Source organism: Trachypithecus francoisi, unplaced genomic scaffold (assembly GCF_009764315.1).
Source record: "Trachypithecus francoisi isolate TF-2019V2 unplaced genomic scaffold, Tfra_2.0 Lachesis_group0, whole genome shotgun sequence".
NCBI lineage: Eukaryota > Metazoa > Chordata > Mammalia > Primates > Cercopithecidae > Trachypithecus > Trachypithecus francoisi.
The window spans coordinates 172,675,821-172,697,853 of record NW_022681453.1 but is presented as its reverse complement, the minus strand read 5'-3'; the positions used below and the strand labels follow the sequence as shown (position 1 = coordinate 172,697,853).

At 40.3% G+C, this 22,033-nt stretch overlaps 2 long non-coding RNA genes across 4 annotated transcripts in view; one reads left to right on the top strand and one right to left on the bottom strand.

Moving 5' to 3' along the window:
• Window positions 1-22,033, bottom strand: part of LOC117084249 — a 184,624-nt gene that overhangs the window by 80,685 nt on the left and 81,906 nt on the right. The window lies entirely within an intron of this gene.
• LOC117084252 lies at window positions 15,043-18,310 on the top strand. The gene is made up of 2 exons (XR_004437372.1): window positions 15,043-15,713; window positions 16,727-18,310. It is a non-coding gene; the product is annotated as an uncharacterized LOC117084252 (long non-coding RNA).

Here is a 22,033-nt window from a genome sequence, read left to right as displayed (position 1 = left end):
GGGGGTTACCTCTTTGGAAAGGGCCACAGAGATGAGGGGAGGAGAGAGGTAAAGTTTTGTAGCTCAAGGACAACATTCATCTTCTCATCTCAAATTATTCAGGAATATTACTCATGGAATTATATTAACATCAGCTGCCAACTGTCAATCTCAGTTGCCCTGAACACATGTTAATTGAGATTCTTTCTATGACAAGTAACAAAAAGCTAACTCAAACTGGCTTAAGCATAAAGCTAATTATTGACTTTAATATCTGGGAAATCTAGGGTATTTGCAGACAAAAGCTTCAGACATGGCTGGATCTGGGTGCATTTACTCAGTATTCTCAGGAAGCTCCTTTCTTTATCATTCATGTAGACTTAACATTCACATGGTCTTTCACCTTATGGTGGCCTCCAATAGTTCCAGGATTAGCTTTACAGCTCCAAATATCGTGAAAAGAGAATTTCTTTTCTCCAACAATTCTAATGAAAATTCTGGCCTAATTCTCATTGGCCCAGTTTGAGTCATGTGCCCATTCCTGAGCCAATCACTGTGGTGAGGAAGACAGATGCATCATCAACCTTATCCTCAGGAATCCTGGAACTGGGTGAGGGGAAAGAGGGACAGTCAGCCTCATCTAAACTATGGACTGAGAGTTGAGGCAAGATGATTCCTCAAAGAAAATTCCAAGTCTTGCTGTTATAAGTGGAGGAGAATTGTGGGCAAGCAAAAGCAACCAATGCCCACACCAAAGGTAAATCTGAAACCACATCCCATTTCAGTACAGCAAGCGGGTCTCCTTCACACAGAGGAAGCTCAGCTCAAAGTGTTTATTTGGCCAGGACATGAACCAAATAAACACTTTCCAAAAAACAGTGTTTGATCGCATTCTTCCTGGTTCATGAAAACACCAGTCCAGGTAAGATGGGGCAAGCATCATTATTTTCCTAGGCCAGATCAGTTCATAGTACTATTTTCTGAGTTTTTCCACTCTTTATTCAAATGACTAAGTATAACCTTTATATAGTTATCTCTTTTCTACATTATGTACCTCCCAACTGTATCCTAATGAACATATTTCCCTTCTCTGAGAAATTACTGGATTCATTTATTGTGGAGAGCTGGAACATATATATTCCAGCTAGGTACAGTTCTTAACCCCTTTACACAGGCAAAGCCAGAAGCTGTTGTCATGTCACAAACCTGGAAAAGTCTAATAATCTATTAAGAGAAGCAAGAAGACAAAGTTGGTTTGCTTCTCCACCCTCAAAATGACAGCTCACTCTGGTTTTATATTTAGACACTCAGGGCACTAGAGCTTTGTAAGTAAGTGGAATTAGGTTTGTGTACACAAATTCTGACACGTTAAATGTTATTTAAACCAAAGCAAAAGTTAGTAGAACTACTGAAATGCAGAATGTTACGGATACCATTTGAGCATGTATCTCAAGAGAATTCACTGACTACTTGATGAAAAGTGCCATGTAATACTCTTTAAAGACAATCTACCTACACCATACACTGATGAAATGATAAATGAAGTCTGTATCTGTATGGTGATATTGCCTGGAGGCTATATTAAAATGAGAAGAGAATTGCCTTAGCCTAGGTTCCCCAGAAAGCAAAGCTCATGCTGCAATTTATAGCACCCGAGGAAGAAGGAGTGGAGGCAAAAGTGAATGAGGCATAGAAGAAAAGAGAATAAATATAAAGTGCATTGCTAAGTTGGCCACACTTAGTACCCAACACAATTGAGTATTCAATTGTGTAAGACCATCTTCTAGGAGGCCATATGAACTATGCTGATCTGGCACAGTGGCTCACGCCTATAATCCCAGCACTTTGGGAGGCGAAGGCAGGTGGATCACGGTCAGGAGTTTGAGACCAGCCTGACCAATATAGTGAAACCCCGTCTCTACTAAAAATACAAAAAAAAAATTAGCCACGCATGATGGTGCGCACCTGTAATCCCAGCTACTCAGGAGGCTGTGGCAGGAGAATCACTTGAACCCAGGAGGTGGAGGTTGCAGTGAGCCGAGTTCACACCACTACACTCCAGCCTGGGCAACAGAGCAAGACTCCATCTCAAAAAAAAAAAACAAAAAAACAAAAAACGAAAGAATTTATCTACTGGCTCTCCCATTATCAAAAATAGGGCTAACTTCCTCCATGTCTAGGTTGTATATACCTGGCCACAGAGCAGGTCCCGTGGTGCTTCCTGCTTCAGGAGAGAAAGCAATCCTCATGTGGGGAAACTTGGTCTCTACTTCCACAGATGGGCATACCCCACATACACTGGTTAGCAGATCAGGTGGCAGGTGGGGTGAAGCAAATTGCCCTGGGCCCTGGGGAGATAAGTGGAACTTGGAGCCTCTACAATTTTCCGATACAAGGGCTCCTTCAGCCAACAAGTTCTTCCAATTGTCTGGACATGGGCTGTCAAGTTCCAAAGAGAATCATGGAGCTCAATAGACAATCAAACTTCAATTTCACTGTACCATGGACCTGCCTGTATAGGGGCTTTTAATGTAATATAAACTGGTCATGTAAATTAATTGTCCTCTAAGTTACATTTTCTTGCAGAAAAAATTAAATACATGTAAACTAATCTTTTAATTACACTACCTTAGTTTTTCTTGTAGCTGTTTCATTTCAAGGGCAATTTTTCTATATAAATATCTATCTGAAAGTTTTATAGAAGCCAATAAATTTTTTTTATTTTTCCATATATAACTTCACTTGGTATAGACATTTTTGGAAACAATGCGTATAAAGAGTAAAGTCAGAGGAAGTTGAAATAAACACTCCTTTTCTTTCAGGACAGACTGATAATGTCCTGTATATTTTGTTTTAAGTTTCTTGTACATAACACCAACAGCAATGAGGAAGATGCGTATAGAGTAAGACATCTTCAATTTACAAATCAGAAAATTCTTATGCCCACAAATCCCAATGGATACAGAGATATGAAAAACACTCCTTAGTTTTACCCTAAGTCCTAGAAAGAGGCTGTAGTCTTATTTGTTGCAGATATTCAGGTGGGTTTGCATTCCAAGGATTTTATGATTTCTCCAATGGGAATCTTTAGCTCTAAAGAGATCTTTTAGGATATCTTTCCACTATGTAAAGGCCAAGTAGACTCTGTGTAATAAGTTACATCAAAAGATGAATAACCTGCCAGGTGCAATGGCTCGTGTAACCCCAACACTTTGGGAGGCTGAGATGGGAACATCGCTTGAGACCAGGAATTTGAGACCAGCCTGGACAACATAGTAAGACCCCTGTCTCTACAAAAAATTCTAAGAAAAAAATTCAACAGTCATGGTAGCATGCATCTGTAGTTAGCTACTTAGGAGGCTGAGTCAAGAGAATCCTTTGTGCCCAGTTCGGGGCTTCAGGGAGCTGTGATCATACCACTGCACTCCAGCCTGTGTGACAGAATGAGACTCTGTCTCTTAGCAAATGAAAAATAAATAACAAAATAAAGATGTGAGATCACCAAAAATTTTCATTCGTGAGAATCCAGTTGAACATTTCAGAAAATTCACCTCCATTTTCCCCAGCACTTTGACAAAAGTTCCATTCATTGTTACTTTCCACTCAAGAGTCCCAGCAACCACCGCAAAGGATGTGTGAGGTGTTGGTGCTGCCTCCCAGAGTTCTTCACTATCGTGTTGGAGTATGTAATAATTGCCCACCACGTAACGAACACCTACTCTATATCAGGAATCATACTAGACCCTTTATATTACCGCTAATCCTCCAAACAAATATGGAAGTAGATGTTAGTATTCTCATTTGACAATAGGGACCTGGGACTCAGTGTGAATAAGCAACTTATCTAAGATGACACCACTGGCAATTGTCAGAGATTGTGGGATTCCAAGATCCACGTTCTTTTTACAATCTGCACTGAGACCAGGGTAAAGCCTTAGCCCCTTAAAAAAAAAAAAAAAGCAAGCCTGCTCTGGAAATGTTTGTCATTTTCCTTCCTAAAAGGTTCACCTACTCTAATGCCAGAAAAAAAGTATACATTATAAAGGAAGGTTACCTGACCTCTCACTAGATTGTGTCCATTGCAAAACCACTCATTGGTGTTGCAACATAAAATGTAATTTCTCTTTGTAGGACCTATGTATAACCCAGCTGGATTCTAGATATGTCAGTCTGACAAGAGGACGTTTAGTTTGCTAAGCATTTGAGGGTCTGAGTCATCAAGTTTTGGGGGAGCCAAATTGCTCTGTATAATTGAAAAATAATTTACAGTAATGGAGGTTGGAGGTGGGGACGGCAAGCAAACAAGATGACAGAAACACTTATGTGTCAAGATGTGACACCATGCTGTAGCTCTCTCAACTTTAGATAATCAACTTCTTGGCAAATGCATGATGCAGATGAATTTCTTGTGGAAACAAATGAAAAGAGGCATTCAGGTATCATATTTATATGGAACTGGTGAGCGCCAAAACAAAGGGATCTTAATCATATAATTATCCCAGAATGCATAGGATTCTGGGCGTTACTTCGTATTAACAAAGTTTTAAAGAATTGAGATACGAGCTCTTCAAAGCAGTTTCATGTAGCTCTGAAGAGAGGACTCTTGCTGACATCTGGTAGATATGTTTACTTAAGACTGTACTTAGATGTGGGAATAAATTAGTAAATTGAAGGTTCTTGTGGAATTTTCCACAGGAAAGCAATAATAAAAGCCCAACTTTTCCGCACAACTGCAATTAAAGGAAAACAACAAGTCTTAAACAAAATATAGCAAACCAAACTCAGATACATTAGAAAGAGAACTTTTTTTATAAGATATCTGCAATATCTGAAATGTCACAGAATTAACATCAGGAATATGCAGGTAGATTTTGCACATCAACAAGAAAAATACATAAAATGCCATAGTAAAATAGAATATTCACAGAAGGAGAGGCCCAAATGGCTAACAAGTATATGAAGAGATCCCCCACCTCACGAGTAATCAGAAATATGAAAACTGACATCACTCTATACCCACAGATTAGGTAGACAGAAAATATCAAGCATTAACAGGAATGTAAAAAGATAAGAACCCCATCTCTTTCTAGTGAGAGTGTAAGTTGGTTCAGCCCGTTTTTCCTAGAGCCAGGATTCCCATTCTGGGAAAATACCCCAAGCTCTTACAGAGACCTATAGGTATAGGAATCCTGGCGTCACATACTTTGCAATATTAGGGAGCTGAGTTCAGAGGAGGCAAAAGGAGACAGATACTGGGTGGAGGGATACCTACCATGGAAATCACTGCAGCATAGAAAGCATTGAAATAGACCTGCCTATTGGAACTTGTGAAAAGAACAAAACAAAAAGATCTATAACATAATACTATTTATATAAACTGCAGACACAAAGGAATACCACATATTTTGCATGGAATCATGTATAACCAAGGACATACATCAAGCACATCACACTGGGTGCCTGTATAGAAGAGACAAAAGAGAAAAAATGAAATAAATTGTAGCCATCATAAAATACGGAGTATGAGTATCTCAAATCCCCACACCTAAGGCCATTCCCCCACAAAAATGCCAGGTTTTAACCATCTCTTTACTATCTCTTCCCTGAGTCACCCACGCTGTAGCAGTTACTGCAAGAACATGGACATTACATGATTGGATAACAGAATGCTGGGTGAAAAGCACAATCTATGGCCTTGGAGCCAGGAAGATGACATTAAAAATGGCCTGAAGATGACATGGGAAGAAAAGAGAGAAAAAAAATAGAAAGCAGTAGACAGTCCTGGTTGATAGATGGTCTTCTAGCAGCAGAATCTATTTTTCCAATCAACAATATTGAACGTGAAACTCCAATACGCAAGAGAGAAAAGGCTATTCAGCCACGCCAAAGTCCCCAAAGTAAATCTGTCTTTAGGGATCCCTAAATCTCCAGTAGACTTCTGGAAACCTCTGATCTAGGAATTATCATATGTTTAAGCCAAGTCTAGGTGCTGAGTATATGAGTCAACTTGATTTAAAGGGCCAGAGTAGAGCCACTAAATCTCCTTTGCATCATCACCAGTCTACAGAGACACTGGCCCTAAGGCTATGCTGCCTGGGACAAGGATGGGGAAACCTGAGAGACAGTCTTTGCTGCCACTACTCCTACTTTATCCTCTGAAATCAAATTGACAAATGTATTTCATTTTTACAGGCCTGGTATTGAATGTTCAGTTTGTTTGTGTCATGCATGTGGGTTAAGCAAGTTTAAACTAAACTATCTCTGTCTCTTCCCAGTTTCCCCCAGTTCAGAGGCTTATGAACCAGTACCCAACCCATTTCATATGGGGAATGACCCAAGGAATTGGGAACAGTTAGTCTGTAGAAGGCTTGAAATGGCATTCTAGCTCACACCCAAGCTAGCTGCCAGGTGGAACAGAAAATCAATTTGTTCCATGCTGCTTCCAAAGAGTATAGCCAGGATTAATGAATGAATAAATGGATACTACTCAGAAGTCAATATCAGCTCAAAAGAAGGAAGAATTATATCACACTTAACTGCCTACAAATGGACATAATGAGTTCCCCCATCACTCAAGGTGTTCAAGCAAAGACTGAAATATCATGACAACAAGGTTGTAAGAAGGCTGGAACCTCAAATAAATGACCTCTCAGATCCGCTTCAGTCCCAGGTTGTAGCATGACCATGACCGTGTCCTTAGGGATCAGCTTTTAGGCTGTCCCTGCTGCTGTATTTTAAATTCTCTACAAGGAAACGTGTGAGATTAACCTCAGTTAGATTTGACTTCTGGTGCCACTGACTTTGAATGTATAATCATTCCCTGCAAAAGCAGATGAGCCAGTAAAATAGTCTCCCATCTGCCTCTCCATGTTTTTTTTAATAACCATTCCACTAGCTCCTGAGAAAACCTTCTCTGTGCAGCCATGAATCAGACAAGCTGATTTGAAACCATTATCAGAGAGAATGATGTGCCAGAATCAAAGAGCAACTCTAAAGTGAGAAAAAATATAGAAAATAAATTCTAGGATAGTCTGATACACTGGGGACATTTCTTCGCCATTGGCTCATTAGAATGTATCATGGGGAGGGGGGAGGAGGGAGGGATTGCATTGGGGAGTTATACATGATATAAACGTCATGCACATGTACCCTAGAACTTAAAGTATAATAAAATAAAAAAAATAAAAAAAAAAAGAATGATGTCAAAAACCACAGTAGTTATTGAGTCTCCACCATAAAATGAATCCCAATTTAGTTGCCTCTGGTTGAGAATCTGCACATGGGTTGTTTGCTCAGGCACGAATTTATTTTGACTAAAATTAGTCTTAATCAGCTTGGCTGACTAATGATATAGCCCAAAAGCACAGCCAGTGGGCAGTTTGAGAGGCTTCGCTGACAATTCATGTATCAGAGACAAATAGAACTTTTAAAACATGTTCTGCAAGGAGTTAATTCTTCTTCCACATTTCAGACCACTTTCATTCAGTGCCATGGTCATTCACCATGGAAAGGTATCTGGGGAATGAAAAGTGCACTTTGACAGAGTGCTGCCTTAAAATAGTCAGGGTAAGGGGATTGTATTTTGCTGTTCTTCTTATAAGATCTCGGCTACTCCTGCGTGGGCGCCTCATGAAGCTTTAGAGCTAAGAAACTGGCTTATTTTGAATGTCTATCAGAAATGGGCATAATTAGATTCTGACCACTTTAAATTACTGTGGATTAGAAGCAAAACTAAAAATGTGCTGGTGCAACTTCTTCCTCCAAAATAGTGATTACGAGTCACATATTTACAAGGATTGATGACATCCAGTTTGTCATAAAAACATTGCAAATGCAATCAGTTTCATCATCTCCAGGAATCCTTTCATTCCACATCCAAGTGCAGCTTTCTCTCCAAAAATAAGACCATATTTCTCCCTGAAAAAACAGAATGCACAAATACATCTGATACAGACAGGGATATTGGGGCAAGAGTGGTAAGGCAAAGGAAGTGCCATGATTCCAAAAGGCATGGTGTCCGTGGCATACAAAAATAAAACCACTGACTCCAGAGAGTCAAAGCCAGTATATTTTTAACTTGAACCCAAGTATCTCTGAGTTTCTGAGAACTTATTCCCAGATGTTAACAAAATGTTTATTAAAAATTTTTTTAATCTCATTTCATTCCAAAGTAATTTTTTAAACTTTCATATATTTTTGCTATTGTGAACAGTGCTGCAATAAACATACGTGTGCATGTGTCTTTATAGTAGAATGATTTATAATCCTTTGGATCTATACCCAGTAATGGGATTGCTGGGTCAAATGGTATTTCTGGTTCTAGATCCTTGAGGAATTGCCACACTGTCTTCCACAAGGGTTGAACTAATTTACACTCCCGCCAATTGTGTAAAAGCATTCCTATTTCACATCCTCTCCAGCACCTGTTGTTTCCTAACTTTGTAATGATCGCCATTCTAGCTGGCATGAAATGATATCTCATTGTGGTTTTGATTTGCATTTCTCTAATGACCGGTGATGATGAGACAGGGATGAAACTGGAAACTATCATTCTCAACAAACTAAGACAGAAACAGAAAACCAAACACCGCAAGTTCTCACTCACAAGTTGGAGTTGAACAATGAGAACACATGGACACAGGGAGGGGAACATCACACACCGGGGCCTCTCAGGGGCTGGGGAGCTGGGAGAGGGATAGCATTAGGAGAAATACCTAATGTAGATGACGGGTTGATGGGTGCAGCAAACCACTGTGGCATGTGTATGCGTATGTAACAAACCTGCACGTTCTGTACACATATCCCAGAACTTAAAGTATAATTTTTAAAAACTTACATATATTTTTAATCATCTAGATCAACTCAAAACCAAATAAATTTCAATCATTCATTTGTATTCAGGTTTACAGTGCCTAAAATAATAATAATTACCTGCCTTTAATTGTTGCAAGCTAGTGAGGACAAAAGAGAAGCAGACAATATATAAATGATACAGTTCACACCCAAACCCACAGAATCTGGCTCACTGGTTCCATGGAAGGTTAGTAATCAATAAGAGAAAAGAGGTGGGCAACTTCAGTTATCACAACTGAGGATACTGTTCAGGACTTCCCAAATTTGAGGCATCTAACAACCACCTGAGGCATTTGGCACACATACAAGCACATTTTTAAAACGAGATATATTACACTTACAATAATGTTTTTCAATTTATAAATTAAAACAGCATAGTTGTTTTGTCAATGAGAGAAGCTATTGTTTGAGATCTTTCCCCAGGTGTCTTTATCTACCTTGACGATGGATAGCTTGTGCTGTAGGTGAGATTCTTCTAGAACAAGGCAAATTTTCTTGCCTGAGACTAGAAAACATTATCTTGACTATTGAAGGGAGAAGGAAAGTAAAAGAAACTTCAGTTAAGTATGAGGCAATTTGAGAGTGAAGAAGACTTGGACTCCCATTCTGGGGCTGAGGCTATGAAGACAGCAAGACCCCATAAAAGAAATGGACGTGGCCGGGCGCGGTGGCTCAAGCCTGTAATCCCAGCACTTTGGGAGGCCGAGGCGGGCGGATCACAAGGTCAGGAGATCGAGACCATCCTGGCGAACACGGTGAAACCCCGTCTCTACTAAAAAATACAAAAAACTAGCCGGGCGAGGTGGCGGGCGCCTATAGTCCCAGCTACTCGGGAGGCTGAGGCAGGAGAATGGCGTGAACCCAGGAGGCGGAGCTTGCAGTGAGCTGAGATCTGGCCAGTGCACTCCAGCTTGGGTGACAGAGCGAGACTCCGTCTCAAAAAAAAAAAAAAGAAATGGACGTGTGATGTATGAGTTCTCCAAGCCTCAGAGTAACAAGGACATGGCAGGATAATTTCATGATGTTGAGGCCCAAAGTAGCCTGAGTTTAGATTACAACCATAAAATTTCCCATAGCTCAATTTGATAGAGAAATAATAGAATCGTCATGTGCACAGGGCCATAAGAATGGTCCAAAAATTGGCTGAGAGAAAGAGAAAACTTGACATGAAAGAGCTTGCAGTCAGGAATGAGGAACAAAGCTGGATCCTGCGTGGATCAACAGGGGAAGACAACGTCTCAGCTGATGCCAATGTGGGCTGTGGACTGACGACATTACAGACTACCTGTCCTCACCCATGACTTGACACCATAAGGAAATTATTCCCAGATTTTAACATGCATCAAAACTATCTAGAAAGCTTGTTATCACAGATTCCTGGGCCCCAGCCACACAGCTCCTGATTCAGCAGGCCTGGGGTGGAGAGTGAGTATCTGCATTTCTGAGAAGTTTTCAGGTGATACTGACGTTGCAGCTCTGGGAACCACACTTGGAGAATCGCTGTTCTGTTGCATCCTAACCCCCTGACTTACATGAAACTCAGATAGAAGAAGGAAATCCCAGAAAAATGGAGCTCATGCTGGGAGTATATTGATGGGAAGATAAAGATTTACATTTCTCATACACCTGTGCATGGGGACTAAGGTTTGTGCCCATTCTGGAGATATGAGCAAATGGCTTTGCAAATCTCTATTTGATTATTTTCTCTTCTGGAAAGCATCACTTCCCTATTTCACTACAACACTGAATGTGATTATTAAATATACCCAATAACATAGTGATGTATTTCTTCAACATTTAATGAAAAAAGGTCATTAAGTGTTAAAACCCACTATCCAGTATAAAATATTTTAAATAAATTATAGACAAGATAACAATGCTTCTAAAATACATTCTAGCAAGTCATTTATCCACTCAATATTCCCCTGATGCTTCCTGCTTACCTAACTAAGATCTTCAGGCCCTCAAGCTGTGGCCTGCAAGGCTGTACAGGGCCTGGGGCACAGCTAACCCCCTGTCCTCTTTCCCTATGCTCCCAGCTCACTCACTCTGCCCTGGCTACACTGAACTATCTTCTGTTCCTTGAAAAGCCCAAGGACGTTCACACTTCAGAATTACGTGTACTGTTCCCTCTGCCTGAAATAGCAGCCCCTGAGCCCCTTCCATCCTTTCCATCAGGCCTCCACTCAAATAGCACCTTATCAGGAAGGATTTTCCCCTTCACCTGCAAAAACAGCTCCCTTCACCTTCATCTTCCTTCACTCTCCGTCTGCTCTAAGCAGATCTGTTATTCTTCCCATCACTTATCATGACCTGATATATTTCATATTTTAGTTGTTTTTATCTTTTGTCTACTAGAACGTAAACTCCATGAAAGAGGAAATTTGCTTTGTTTACTGCTATGTCCCCTGGAAGCATCTGGCACATACCCTCACTCAGTAAATAACTGTGAAATGAACGAACAGAAAGAAAGGTCCAGCAGGTCCAAAGTACCAACAACCCTATGCCTACCAACACCCAAAGAGGCCTGCAGGAAAACAGCCTGACCAGCATGGCAGCCCCAATTGTTTCTGCATGCCCACCTTCCCCTTTCTCTTTCACCACCAAACACCCACCCACCTGCACTAAGGAAGAACTACTCATGTGCTGTTTGCAAGAAAGAAAGGAGGCAACAACCCAGGGTGAAGTGAACTGCAAATTGGAAAGCCAGGGACAAGGAGAGAATTCTTGCTCCACCTGAAGTAACCCACCTTCAGGTGAGAATGCAAAAGAACCGCCTGTAAGTCCATGGCCCCAGGATAGCCATGGCGACATGAGTGGATAGACATCCTTCCTGACATTTTTATATAAATAATACACAGGCATATTAATCAGTGTTTCAACTTTCAAAGTAGACCTGGTTCCAGACAAAGATCTCTAGGAGTTCATTCATAAGGAATATAAAATCTCAAAATTAGATCAATAGAAGAGATAGGAATGGGGCGAGTGAAAGGGGTTACACTTAGATATTTTCCAAAGGCTTTCTGGAAGCTGAGAATTTCCCTGCTCCAAAGCCCACAACCATAATTGCTTTTGGTAAGTAATGTGTTAAGTAATGTCAAGGGGTCACATTTTTTTTCATTCTCAGCTTTTATCAGAAACACGGAAGTGCCACAATTGAACCCTCCATTATCACCATCTTCCTTGGAGACGTTTGAGAACTTAGTGAGTTTATCCTTTTGTATGAGCAGAGAGTTCAAATTGAAAGAATTTTTCCAATGAATCACATTAACATTTATTCCAAGTGTCTTTTTACATTTGCACCTTTAAAAAAGAGATTGAGTTTTTCAGAATCAAAATGTATCTTCTTCCTTAATACAGTGATAAATTCCCACTGAAGCTGCCCAGATTATACTTCAATGAAACCAAAGATCCAGAGAAGCTGCAGAAAAGAGATTGAAGTGACTTTCAATTTAAAGTGATTAGGAGTTCAAAAAAGGCAGCTTTTCTGAATGTCAAAGTTCTACAGACTCTCAAGTTTTGAATTTGGAAATTTAGAACACTGTTGTGTTAAGTGGCACTGAGATATTCCACATATGAACATATTCTTAACTTTTCTACTCCTTTCTCTGTGTGTTCTCCATCCATTCCTACCACAGAGGCAGATACATAGATGGTTTTCAGTAATATATGTAAATGAATAGATGAATACATATCTTTGCATACCCATTAGAAATCTCAGCACCTTCTGGAAGTTTTTTAATATTAAGTTTGTATTTGTTACCATATGTGAATCATAATAAAAGACCGATGTGATATAATTATTTTTCCAAGAGCCCTCCCAGTGGACAGCAACATATGGTAAAAAGATCATGGGTTTCAGAATGTAGATATGGATTTGAATCTTGGTCTCACTACCCCTTGTTTCCTTACATTAGCCGTTTAACTTTCTTTTACCTCAACTTTCCTGTTTGTGAAATAGGAATAATAGTACCTATTTTGTGTTGGGAGAGACAGTTCTCTCCATGGATCTCTCAAGCCCATATGCAGTGCGCAGGGTATGCCAAGAATGCAAGGCCCTGTGTACTCTTGACCCAGGCTATTTGTCAGGGTTGTGCTTGCAGTGAGCAACTTGGGGGACAAAGTAATGTCTCCCGCCCTGGAACAAAGAACACAACTACTTACTACTTGCTATAAAAGTAGTAGATTCTCCAAGTTCAATGTTCCTTGGCTATGACACAAACCCACTGTGGGTATAGTATACCTCTGGACCTGTGTCAGCTTACCCTTTGAATCTTAGTAGCAAAGGGAGCTGATGCTGATGCTCTTTGCTGTGATGGTGAGCAATAAAGTTCTTTGTCTCTGACCGAGGAGTCTCAGGTCTTCGGCTAGCATCAGAAACAAGAGACTAATAATCGCTGGAAAATACATTTTAAACATTAATAGGTTAATTTATTAGCTTGTAAGTAAGGTAAAAGAAAACCCCTCACCTGACATTTTACAGAGCTGTTGAAAGGCTAGATACAGTAGCCTAAATAAAATATCTGGCACTGAATAGGGACTAAATAAACACACACACACACAATTTTCCTTTAGCATCTCATTTAAATTTCCTTAACTATCTTAGATAAATAGTTCTTGACAAAATCATGATGGTAGCCAGGCACAGTAGTTCACGCCTGTAATCCCAGTACTTTGGGAGTCAGAGGTGGGTGGATCACCTGAGGTCAGGAGTTTGAGACCAGCCTGACCAATATGGTGAAACCCCATCTCCACTAAAAATACAAAAATTAGCCTGGCATGGTGGTGTGCACCTGTAGTCCCGGCTACTCGGGAGGCTGAAGCAGGAGAATCGCTTGAACCTGGAAGGCGGGGGTTGCAGTGAGCCAAGATCATGCCACTGCACTCCAGCCTGGGTGACAGAGCAAGACTCTGTCTCAAAAAAAAAAAAAAAAAATTATGATGTCAGGAGGGTTGTTCCTTCCTTTACCTTTCCCATATAATGTCTCAAATCTGTCCCACAGAGAGTGGTAAAGTAACTGAATTCTCCACAAGGGCTTATAGCAGTTACCTCTCTGGAGGTATAAGTGCATGTAATAGGGGAAAACTGAAGAAGATGCAAGCCATGGGTCTCTAATAATGAAATTTCAAACACTGGGTGAGAGTATATTTGGGGGCAGGAGACCACATCTATACTCTTCAAACTCCAACACAACTTGCCATATTCATTACCCTTCCATCCTGACACTGGATCCTCTGAAGTTTACTTCGCATTAGGGAAGGGGAAGGAAGGAAATTTTAGAAACAGAGTTTATGCCAAAATACAAAATCATTTTCTGATAACTGAGAAGATCTATGTGATGCAAAAGAATGTACCAAAACAGACTCTTCACCAGATGCTTGTAACCTGGTCTTTACCTCCAAACATACCTAGAAACAAAAAGCTGCCTTGCTCTCTGCATTAGTTTTCTATTTCTGCTATAACAAATCACCACAAACTTGGTGGCTCAACAACAGAAATTTGTTGTCTGACAGTTCTGTAGATCAAAAGTCCAACACAGGTCACATTAGGCTAAAATCAAAGTGTCAGCAGGGCTGGTGCCTCTGTGGAAGCCCTAAGACAGAATCTGTCTCCTTGCCTTTTCTAGCTTCTAGAGACTGTGCTCATTTCTTAGCTCCTGGTCCCTTTTCCCCATTCCTGGCAGGTCAAGCTCTTCTCACACTACCATCTCTCTGGTTTGCCATAGCCAGAAAAGATTCTCAGCTTTTAAGAACTCCTTTGATGACATTGGGCCCACTGGGATAATCTAGGATAAGCTCCCAATCTCAAGGTCCTTAACCTTAATCATATCTGCAAAGACCCTTTTGCTAGATAAGGTAACATATTCACATGCTGGGAAAAGGGGGATGATTAAGATGTAGAATAATTAGGACTAATTGGGACTTGGAGGGGCATTCTTCTGCTGACCACACTTGGCTTCTAGAAGCCTACTGAGATTGACTCATTCCCAAAGATGTTCAACTTAACCATTTCTCAAGAGCATCGAAATGGTTCTAAAGGTAAAACATTTCTACCATGGTGAGGCAAATGAACAGTGCCCAGTGATAGGGCATCTTTAATTTTTGTTTTAATTTCTACACATTACCAGAAAAAAAATAATTACAGGAATGTTTTTGAGATTCTAAAGGAAGCCACTCAGTGCCCGTAACCATGGTGATGGAAATTCTGAGAAGAAGGTTAACTTCCATTATGTGAAAGCAGATGAAACCAAAGCCTTGGCCCACACAGCAAACCTTTGGGTAGCAACGTGTTCTAGAAAAATGGAGCCTAAAGAGTCCAGATTGTTTTTTCTTGAAATATCAAGCAAGTCTGAAATGATTACTACCCATATTTTTTTTAATGGTGTTAGGTTTGGGGGTGTTTTAGATTGTTTTGCATTTCTATAAATTAATACCTGAGGCTGAGGAATTGGTGAAGAAAAGAGGTTTATTTGGCTCACATTTCTGCCTGGCGCTGGCATAGTTGGCTTCTAGTGAGGCTTCATGAAGCTTTTACTCATAGTAGAAGGCAAGGTGGGAGCAGGCATGTCACATGGCAAGAGCGGGGAGCAAGAGAGAGGGAAGGAGGTGCCAGGCTCTTTTAAATTCTAAACTAACAGCAAGAACTCACTCATTCCCATGAGGAAGGCACCAGGCCATTCATGAGGGATCCTCCCTCATGACCCAAACAGCCACCACGAGGCCCTACCTCCAATTCTGGGGATCACATTCCAACATAAGATTCAGAGGGTGAAAACATTCAAAGTCTACCAGGAGGTGATGAAAGTGATATGACAACGTGAGGTTTATGTTACCTGGAAGGTAGCGGGAGGCAGAGCAGATGGTGGGAAGAAGAAAAGTGTGTATGTACCTTGGAGATAACGCTCACAGGAAAATTTGTTCATTCAAAAATATTTATTGAGCACCTCTGTATGAAAAAAGGCACTGTGTTAGGTGCTCTGGACTTGAGGATGAATTAATCAAGAAGCCTCTCCTGAGGGAATTTGCACTCTAATATTGAAGATAAGAAACAAATCATTCTTTGAGCGTAGGAGATGAACAGAACTCTCAAGAGCAGTGCTTCTCAAACTTTGTTGCCTGTATGTCTTGTTAAAATGCAGATTCAGTATGTCCAGGGTGAGGCCTGAGATTCTACGTTTTTAACAAGCTCCCAAACAATGATAGTGCCAGCGCTGCCAGTCACAGGACCATGCTTTCAGTAGCAAAGATCTAGAGCAGCATTTCTTATACCTCATTGTGCTTGAGAATCACATGGGGAAATTGCACAAACGAAAGACGCCCAAGGCTCCTCCCACATATTTTGGTTATAATTAGCTACAGTGAGACTCTGGCAACAGTATGTTGTGAAAGCTTCCATTATGATTTTAATATGCAGCTAAAGACTGAGTACTGGTAACACAAAGCATTATAGCTGTTGAAAAATCTTGGTTGTTGGTTCTAAAAATGTGGGTCCCAGACCTACAATATCAGTAATCGCGGGGAAACTGGTCAGAAATGTAAATTCCTGGGCCCTGCCCCAGGCCTACTGAATCAGAAACTCTGGAGTGGAGCAAAAAAAAAAAAAACTGTTTCAACACACTTTTCACATGATTCCAATGTGCAATCAAGTTTGAGACCCAGCAATCTACGGCAGCTGTTCCACACAGAGATGCACATTCGAATCAGCTGGAGTGTTTCAAACACACAGCTGTCCTCGCCTCACTGTGGTGGAGCCCTGACTGGGATATTATTGAAAACATCCACAAGTAGCTCAGATGTGGCCCCAGACCAAGAACCACTGATGGAGGGTGTTGCCCAGAAAAATCATCCCCTTCTCTTCTCATTCATTTATTCATTTCTTCAACACATTTCACAGAGCAACTACCTAGTCCTCGGCATCAAAGAGCCCTCACTCATTTATAGAAGAAGACTAAAGAGCTTGGAAGTAGGGAGCAACACAAAATGGGGAGTAGACAAAGTAGTAGGTATCAGAGATAAGAGACTCTGAACAGAGAGGACGGATCCAAGGGGGACAGCCTGGAAGCTGGGGACCCAGCTGGAGGCCAGCACAATCGCCTGGGTGAGAAGTGAGCCCTCCCTCCTCGAGAGGTGAGCCCTTCAGAGGAAGAGATGAGAAAAGGAGACCCAGGACTCATTACCGGCGGCTCTGGCTTGCTGTTCCATGGGCAGCCCTTTCTACCTGTGATCAATACATGCCTATTTAGCAGCATACTCACTCTGTCTCTCATTCTAGACCGTGCTTCTGCCTAGAGTTAATCAGGTTTTGAATGTCGGCATCCTGTCATTTCATCATCTGCAGATTCAGTGACCAGAGAGGAGGAAACACAGGGAAGCTTTATATTAATAAAGGTGTCGCGTTGAATATTCCTAAGGAACAGTCAAAAGTAAGCAGTTCGTGTGCTTCTTTTCTGGTGACAATAATAGATTGGGCCCCATGCCTTCCCAGAGTTCCCGATAAGCAATTGGATCCAGTCTCCACTCCAGAACCTGAATGGACTGTTTGCTCAATACAGCTACTGCCAGCCAGTCAGCTTCATGGGACATGTGCCAAGAGGTCTTCCATTCCATTCTATCTTGAATAAACAAATTAGAGTCCCAACAAAAACTCTTCCAATGAGCCCTTTACTGAGCTAAATTCAACATACGTCATAATCTAGGAGGAAGCACCAGAATGGAAAACTACTTTAAGTCACAGAAGCTAAAGGAGCAATTGTAAGTGTTTTCTACAAAGTATATATGCAGGACCAGCAGGCATGGGAAATGCACACCAGCCCCTGCAGGGATTCTGGGCTGCCAGTGCATGAAGGCAGAGTCAAGACTATGGATTCTGGAAGAGGAATCCGCTTGAGAGAGCGTCTAATTCAAAATGCATCCATATATGGCTTAAAAGTCATCCAGGTTGTCATATCAGTGTAATGATTATTCACTAGAACCAAGAGCGTTTATATTTTGAAGATCAGAACAAGATTCCCAGCAAAACAGTAAGGGAGCATTTCAGGGAGCAGTGGGAATATGTGTGGGATGAAGCCAAATTATAAAGTCATTATTAGGGTGGCTCACACCTGTGATCCCAACACTTTGGAAGGCCAAGGCAGGCCCATGAGCCCATGAGCCCAGGAGTTCAAGTTCAGCCAGAGCAACCATCAGGCTGAGGCAGGAGCGTCACTGACCCAGGCAGGTCGATGCTGCAGTGAGCTGTTGCAGCACCACTGCACTTCAGCCTGGACAACAGAGTAAGACCCTGTCTCAAAAAAAAAAAAAAAAGTCATTACTTTAAAGGGCTTCCAAAGTCTATATAGAATGAACTGCCAGCAGCCCAAGGAATTACAAATGGAGCTCCGTGTATTTATGCAAACGTTGAGGGCATATATTCATTTCAAAGAGTGTTTGGATCCTGCTGTATTATCAATGCCTGTCAGTATAATATAATGTTTAACACTATCTGGGTTTGAGTCCTGATTGCTACTAATTGACATGAGACCCTATGCAAGGTCCTCACTCTTCTCATCTATAAAATGGGAATAATAATAATAGTAACATCTACATCCTAAAGATTATTGAGGCCGGGCATGGTGGCTCACTCCTGTAATTCCAGCACTTTGGGGGGTTGAGGCGGGTGAATCCCCTGAGGTCAGGAGTTCAAGATCAGCCTGGTCAACATGGCAAAACTCCATCTCTACTAAAAATACAAAAGTTAGCTGGGCGTGGATTACAGGCAGGTACTTGGAATCCCAGTTACTCAGAAGGCTGAGACAAGAGAATCGCTTGTACCTAGGAGGTGTAGATTGCAGTGAGCCGAGACCGCACCACTGCACTCCAACCTGGGTGACAAAGCGAGACTCGGTCTCAAAAAAAAAAAAAAAGATTATCGAGACAATGTATTAATAGATAAGGTTATTAATACTGTATTGGACATACTATAAATACTCAATAAACTTTGTCTATTATTATTGTCCTTTCCAGGAAACTAGGGTTCTCAGCATGTTCATGGAGGAGGATTACATGGGTCAGGGTAACACTAAAGACAATTTGTCAAGACATAGTGAACAGAGTAAATTCTTCACTTAAGCTATACTGGTATTCAATGCCTGAACTCAATCAATTCCTTAATCTTTGAATATTAGAAAATAGCTGAGGGACTGCATTTTGATGATGTTGATCATGGAATCAGAAGAGACTAAATTCATGGAAAGACTTTCAGAAATTCCAATTGTTCACAAAATTATATAACTGAGTAAAAAATTAGAAATATAACATTGAGACTTGCAACAGAACCTGGTTAGACTTCCACATCAATTCTACTTCATCTTCCAAAAAAAGGCTTTCAGAGTCATTTTCAATAAAAATTAAATTTACTGAAGAAAATAATTTAAGCAGTTATATGAATTAACAAATGTTAAAATCATAAGATTGTACAATTACCTTAATGCTGTCTATACTGGCCAAATAATTACAAAAAAAAAAAATCCTTTTATTTATTCCATTGGCCTAGCTCATTTGTTAGAATATCCATGATAATCTCCTATAGCCTTCTTACCTACAGATTTTATGAACCTAGGAAACCTAGATTCTATCTAAAAAGATTGAACTCACAGAGGCAGAAAGTAGAATGGAGATTACCAGAGGCTAGTAGGTAGGGACAGTGGGGACAGGATGGGGAGATGTTGGTCAAATGGTAAGAAGTTTTAGACAAGAGGAATACGTTCTGGAGTTCTATTGCACAGCATAGTGACTATAGTTAATCCTGTATTACATACTCAAAAACTGCTAAGACAGTAGATTTTAAATCACCACAAAAAGTAAGTATATGAGGTGGTGAAAATGTTAATTAGCTTGATTTAATCATTTCACAGTATATATATATGTATCAAAACATCATGTTGTATACCGTAAATGCAAACAATTTGTATTTGTCAATTACAAAATAAAAACATAAACCTAATTTTATTTTTATATACAAAAATTAAACAACTGGGAATTTCAGAAGCAACATAATTTATATCTATCTAATAGGAGTTGCAGATAGGAAAAAAGATTGAATAAGAATGAGGAATAATGCCAATAAATAAACAGAAAAAGTTTTTCAAAATACATGTTTTCAAATTGAAAGAGCAGGTGAAGTATCAAGAAAGACGAAAAAAAAAAAGAAGACCAACATCTAGAATCCTGAGGTGACATTTCAGAAAATCAAAGATAAAAACAAAATCCTAAAACTTCCAAAGAAAATAAAAAAACGGCCGGGCGTGGTGGCTCAAGCCTGTAATCCCAGCACTTTGGGAGGCCGAGATGGGCAGATCACGAGGTCAGGAGATAGAGACCATCCTGGCTAATCCAGTGAAACCCCGTCTCTACTAAAAAAAATACAAAAAACTAGCCAGGCGAGGTGGCGGGCAACTGTAGTCCCAGCTACTCGGGAGGCTGAGGCAGGACCCTCAGCAAACCTGGGAGGCGGAGCTTCCAATGAGCTGAGATCAGGCCACTGCACTCCAGCCTGGGTGACAGAGCGAGACTCCGTCTCAAAAATGCAAATCAAAACCACAATGAGATACCATCTCACACCAGTTAGAATGGCAATCATTCAAAAGTCAGGAAACAACAGGTGCTGGAGAGGATGTGGAGAAATAGGAACACTTTTACACTGTTGGTGGGATTGTAAACTAGTTCAACCATTATGGAAAACACTATGGCAATTCCTCAAGGATCTAGAACTAGATGTACCATATGACCCAGCCATCCCACTACTGGGTATATACCCAAAGGATTATAAATTATTCTACTACAAAGACACATGCACACGTATGTTTATTGCGGCACTATTCACTATAGCAAAGACTTGGAATCAACCCAAATGTCCATCTGTGACAGACTGGATTAAGAAAATGTGGCACATATACACCATGGAATATTATGCAGCCATAAAAAAGGATGAGTTTGCGTCCTTTGTAGGGACATGGATGCAGCTGGAAACCATCATTCTTAGCAAACTATCACAAGAACAGAAAACCAAACACCGCATGTTCTCACTCATAGGTGGGAACTGAACAATGAGATCACTTGGACTCGGGAAGGGGAACATCACACACTGGGGCCTATCATGGGGAGGGGGGAGGGGGAGGGATTGCATTGGGAGCTATACGTGATATAAATGATGAATTGATGGGTGCTGACGAATTGATGGGTGCAGCACACCAACATGGCACAAGTATACATATGTAACAAACCTGCACGTTATGCACATGTACCCTAGAACTTAAAGTATAATAAAAAAAAATAAGAAAAGAAAAGAAATAAACATATAGATAGATAAGCAAATAAATAAACACATGTCAATCAGATGGTATTGCATTTCTCACTAGTAATATTAGGAGCAGAAAGACAAGAAAACAATATCTTGAAATTATTTAAAACTTATAATTATTAATTGATCTTTCAAGAATGAGAGAAAAATAAATATTTTCCAATATTCAAAGACTCAGAAAGTCTGTGATTCATGAGCCCTTTCTGCAACAGATGTATAGACAGCATGCCTAGAGGAAAACAGAACAGGAACAAAAAATGAACCTAAAAGATGATGCAGAATAATAGCAATCCGGAATCCCTCACCGCATGAGGAGTAATGAGGAAAGCATCAGAGGAAAGAAAGTAAAGAAAGGCACATGGCAGAGTTTTTTAATTGTTTGACAGACAGAAACAGATACTCAATCAGAGAAATGTATAATTTAATGTGTGTGTTAGCAGGTTTTACTGGGTTTTTTACACAGTAATAAATAGAAAGGTAGGCGTATATAACCTTAGGAAATCTTTCTGAAGCAATACACTAACAACGGAAGCCATAAAAAAAAAAAAAAACAGACTGACGAATTTGTGTACGTAAGAATTTAAAACTCTTACGGGACAACAAAACTTCTAACAATGTTAATTTGGCAAGGAAGAGATAAGCTTCAGACTTGGAAAAAATATTTGCAAATCACATATCTGACAATTTGTATCCAGAATAGATAAAGAACTCTTAAAAATCAATAGTAAGAAACAAAACAACCCTATTTTTTAATGACCAAATTACTTAACAAATACTTCACCAAAGAGGGTATGCAGATGGCAAACAGGCACATGAAAAAATGTTCTACGTCATTCAACATTAGAGAAATGCACATTAAAATCA